This window comes from Chiloscyllium plagiosum, unplaced genomic scaffold (genome assembly GCF_037043375.1).
Source record: "Chiloscyllium plagiosum isolate Xiang-an unplaced genomic scaffold, Cpla_swu_hap1 HiC_scaffold_48, whole genome shotgun sequence".
Lineage (NCBI taxonomy): Eukaryota > Metazoa > Chordata > Chondrichthyes > Orectolobiformes > Hemiscylliidae > Chiloscyllium > Chiloscyllium plagiosum.
This window is the reverse complement of record NW_028270186.1, coordinates 53003718-53008717: the sequence shown is the minus strand read 5'-3', so window position 1 is coordinate 53008717 and position 5000 is coordinate 53003718.

Here is a 5000-nt window from a genome sequence, read left to right as displayed (position 1 = left end):
TATTCACAATAGCGGCCACCCACTCCCAGAGCCGGTCGTGCGGCGCCCGAGGCCGACCCTCGACTCGTAAGAGGCTTTACAGTGTGCTCAGGCAAGGGCCAGCCTACACCCTTCCTGGCGGCACCCAAGGGATCCAGGCCACTCGCGTCTCTCGCCTTCATTTTGGACACGAGCGCCTGTGGACGGACGGCCGGAGTCAACGTGGGGGTGGCCCGTCCTCCAATCGTGTCAAGAGACCCCCGCACCGGCCTCTGACCGAGTTCCCCAAACCTGGGTGACGAGCACCGCAGGGCGGCAGCGCCGTCGCACTTGGCCGGATGGCAGCGGGAAGGACCAGCCTATACACAATAGCGGCCACCCACTCCCAGAGCCGGTCGTGCGGCGCCCGAGGCCGTCCCTCGACTCGTAAGGGGCTTTAACGTGTGCTCAGGCAAGGGTCAGCCCACACCCTTCCTGGCGGCACCCAAGGGATCCAGGCCACTCGCGTCTCTCGCCTTCATTTTGGACACGAGCGCCTGTGGAGGGACGGCCGGAGTCAACGTGGGGATGGCCCGTCCTCCAATCGTGTCAAGAGACCCCCCGCACCGGCCTCTGACCGAGTTCCCCAAACCTGGGTGACGAGCACCGCAGGGCGGCAGAGCCGTCGCACTTGGCCGGATGGCAGCGGGAAGGACCAGCCTATTCACAATAGCGGCCACCCACTCCCAGAGCCGGTCGTGCGGCGCCCGAGGCCGGCCCTCGACTCGTAAGAGGCTTTAACGTGTGCTCAGGCAAGGGTCAGCCCACACCCTTCCTGGCGGCACCCAAGGGATCCAGGCCACTCGCGTCTCTCGCCTTCATTTTGGACACGAGCGCCTGTGGAGGGACGGCCGGAGTCAACGTGGGGATGGCCCGTCCTCCAATCGTGTCAAGAGACCCCCCGCCACGGCCTCTGACCGAGTTCCCCAAACCTGGGTGACGAGCAGCGCAGGGCGGCAGAGCCGTCGCACTTGGCCGGATGGCAGCAGGAAGGACCAGCCTATTCACAATAGCGGCCACCCACTCCCAGAGCCGGTCGTGCGGCGCCCGAGGCCGGCCCTCGACTCGTAAGAGGCTTTACGGAGTGCTCAGGCAAGGGTCAGCCCGCACCCTTCCTGGCAGCACCCAAGGGAACCAGGCCACTCGCGTCTCTCGCCTTCATTTTGGACACGAGCGCCTGTGGAGGGACGGCCGGAGTCAACGTGGGGATGGCCCGTCCTCCAATCGTGTCAAGAGACCCCCCGCCACAGCCTCTGACCGAGTTCCCCAAACCTGGGTGACGAGCACCGCAGGGCGGCAGAGCCGTCGCACTTGGCCGGGTGGCAGCGGGAAGGACCAGCCTATTCACAATAGCGGCCACCCACTCCCAGAGCCGGTCGTGCGGCGCCCGAGGCCGGCCCTCGACTCGTAAGAGGCTTTAGGGAGTGCTCAGGCAAGGGTCAGCCCGCATCCTTCCTGGCAGCACCCAAGGGAACCAGGCCACTCGCGTCTCTCGCCTTCATTTTGGACACGAGCGCCTGTGGAGGGACGGCCGGAGTCAACGTGGGGATTGCCCGCCCTCCAATCGTGTCAAGAGACCTCCACACAGGTCTCTGACCGACTCTTAGAACAGACAGGGAGAGTTTGGCAATTCTGTCAAAAAATTGACAAAGTGTCAAAAATTCGACTTCCAAGAGCTCTCCAGCATGCACTCATACCCGCCATTAGAGTGCTATGCCCGTGGAACCGTTTTTCGGATGCCTTTCAAAAAGGTCCCGCGCCGCCATTTTGTTCTAAAAATCGTGTTCCCAGAAATCTCCGGGTACCCCGCCAACCTCACTGTGTAACAAATGCAAGTGGCACTGAATGGGTCTGAATTTCAAATTTGACTGCATCGCTCTGGAACTCGATCCCCGCAAAACCGTTTGGATTTTTCCCGCTCGGGACTTCCGCGACAGACAAAGTTAAAGTTTTCGGGCTGCAGACACAAAATGACAGTTGGCCATTTGCCGGGCTCAATTCACACAGTTCCTGCGGCACTTCGGAACACATGTTCGGCGCGAGTTTGTGAATCTTTCCCGATGCTTCGGCACTTTCCTCCGCTGACACTTAGAATATTTTTCACACTTTGCTGAAAAATTTTCTAAGTGTTTTTTCCTAAGTTTTTCTGGTTACTGATTTATTATTTTTGATCATTTTTCTAAGTTTTTCTGGTTACTCATTTCTCATTTTCGGGCATTTTTCTAAGTTTTTCTAGTTACTGATTTCTTCTTTTTGGGCATTTTTCTAAGTTTTTCTGGTTACTCATTTCTCATTTTCGGGCATTTTTCTAAGTTTTTCTAGTTACTGATTTCTTCTTTTTGGGCATTTTTCTAAGTTTTTCTGGTTACTCATTTCTTCTTTTTGGGCATTTTTCTAAGTTTTTCTGGTTACTCATTTCTTCTTTTTGGGCATTTTTCTAAGTTTTTCTGGTTACTCATTTCTCATTTTCGGGCATTTTTCTAAGTTTTTCTAGTTACTGATTTCTTCTTTTTGGGCATTTTTCTAAGTTTTTCTGGTTACTCATTTCTTCTTTTTGGGCATTTTTCTAAGTTTTTCTGGTTACTCATTTCTTCTTTTTGGGCATTTTTCTAAGTTTTTCTGGTTACTCATTTCTCATTTTCGGGCATTTTTCTAAGTTTTTCTAGTTACTGATTTCTTCTTTTTGGGCATTTTTCTAAGTTTTTCTAGTTACTGATTTCTTCTTTTTGGGCATTTTTCTAAGTTTTTCTGGTTACTCATTTCTTATTTTTGGGCATTTTTCTAAGTTTTTCTAGTTACTGATTTCTTCTTTTTGGGCATTTTTCTAAGTTTTTCTGGTTACTCATTTCTTCTTTTTGGGCATTTTTCTAAGTTTTTCTGGTTACTCATTTCTTCTTTTTGGGCATTTTTCTAAGTTTTTCTGGTTACTCATTTCTCATTTTCGGGCATTTTTCTAAGTTTTTCTAGTTACTGATTTCTTCTTTTTGGGCATTTTTCTAAGTTTTTCTGGTTACTCATTTCTTATTTTTGGGCATTTTTCTAAGTTTTTCTAGTTACTGATTTCTTCTTTTTGGGCATTTTTCTAAGTTTTTCTGGTTACTCATTTCTTCTTTTTGGGCATTTTTCTAAGTTTTTCTGGTTACTCATTTCTTCTTTTTGGGCATTTTTCTAAGTTTTTCTGGTTACTCATTTCTCATTTTCGGGCATTTTTCTAAGTTTTTCTAGTTACTGATTTCTTCTTTTTGGGCATTTTTCTAAGTTTTTCTGGTTACTCATTTCTTATTTTTGGGCATTTTTCTAAGTTTTTCTAGTTACTGATTTCTTCTTTTTGGGCATTTTTCTAAGTTTTTCTGGTTACTCATTTCTCATTTTCGGGCATTTTTCTAAGTTTTTCTAGTTACTGATTTCTTCTTTTTGGGCATTTTTCTAAGTTTTTCTGGTTACTCATTTCTTCTTTTTGGGCATTTTTCTAAGTTTTTCTGGTTACTCATTTCTTCTTTTTGGGCATTTTTCTAAGTTTTTCTGGTTACTCATTTCTCATTTTCGGGCATTTTTCTAAGTTTTTCTGGTTACTGATTTCTTCTTTTTGGGCATTTTTTCTAAGTTTTTCTGGTTACTGATTTCCCAACGTTGGAAATGCATGAAACTCGGCCTGAACACGGTGGCAGGGTCCGCTCTCGAAGGCGAGACCTTCGGCAGAACCACCGGGTCAAATCCGGCCGGGCTAGCCGGCCTCGAGCACTCAAAGTCGGTATGAGCAGTCAAGTTCGCTCCCATCACAGTTTGGACCCTAAAAAATCTAAGTGTCACTGGTTACTGATTTGTACTGACTCGAAAAAATTCTAAGTGTCGTTGGTTACTGATTTGTAACCACCGGGTCAAATCCGGCCGGGCTAGCCGGCCTCGAGCACTCAAAGTCGGTATGAGCAGTCAAGTTCGCTCCCATCACAGTCTGGACCCTAAAAAATTCTAAGTGTCACTGGTGACTGATTTGTACTGACTGAATAAAATTCTAAGTGTCGTTGGTTACTGATTTGTAACCACCGGGTCAAATCCGGCCGGGCTAGCCGGCCTCGAGCACTCAAAGTCGGTATGAGCAGTCAAGTTCGCTCCCATCACAGTCTGGACCCTAAAAAATTCTAAGTGTCACTGGTTACTGATTTGTACTGATTCAAAAAAATTCTAAGTGTCGATGGTTACTGATTTGTACTGACTGAAATAAATTCTAAGTGACGTTGTTTACTGATTTGTAACCACCGGGTCAAATCCGGCTGGTCTAGCCGGCCCCGAGCACTCAAAGTCGGTATGAGCAGTCAGGTTCGCTCCCATCACAGTTTGGACCACTTGCCGACTTGGGAAATGCACGAAAATCGGCCCCAACGCGGGGGCCGGTCCGCTCTCAAAGTCGAGACCTTCGGCTGAACCACCGGGTCAAATCCGGCCGGGCTAGCCGGCCTCGAGCACTCAAAGTCGGTATGAGCAGTCAAGTTCGCTCCCATCACAGTTTGGACCACTTGCCGACTTGGGAAATGCATGAAAATCGGCCCGAACGCGGGGGCCGGTCCGCTCTCAAAGTCGAGACCTTCGGCTGAACCACCGGGTCAAATCCGGCCGGGCTAGCCGGCCTCGAGCACTCAAAGTCGGTATGAGCAGTCAAGTTCGCTCCCAGCACAGTTTGGACCCTAAAAAATCTAAGTGTCACTGGTTACTGATTTGTACTGACTCAAAAAAATTCTAAGTGTCACTGGTTACTGATTTGTACTGACTGGAAAAAATTCTAAGTGTCACTGGTTACTGATTTGTAACCACCGGGTCAAATCCGGCTGGGCTAGCCGGCCTCGAGCACTCAAAGTCGGTATGAGCAGTCAAGTTCGCTCCCATCACAGTTTGGACCCTAAAAATTCTAAGTGTCACTGGTTACTGATTTGTACTGACTCAAAAAAATTCTAAGTGTCACTGGTTACTGATTTGTACTGACTGGA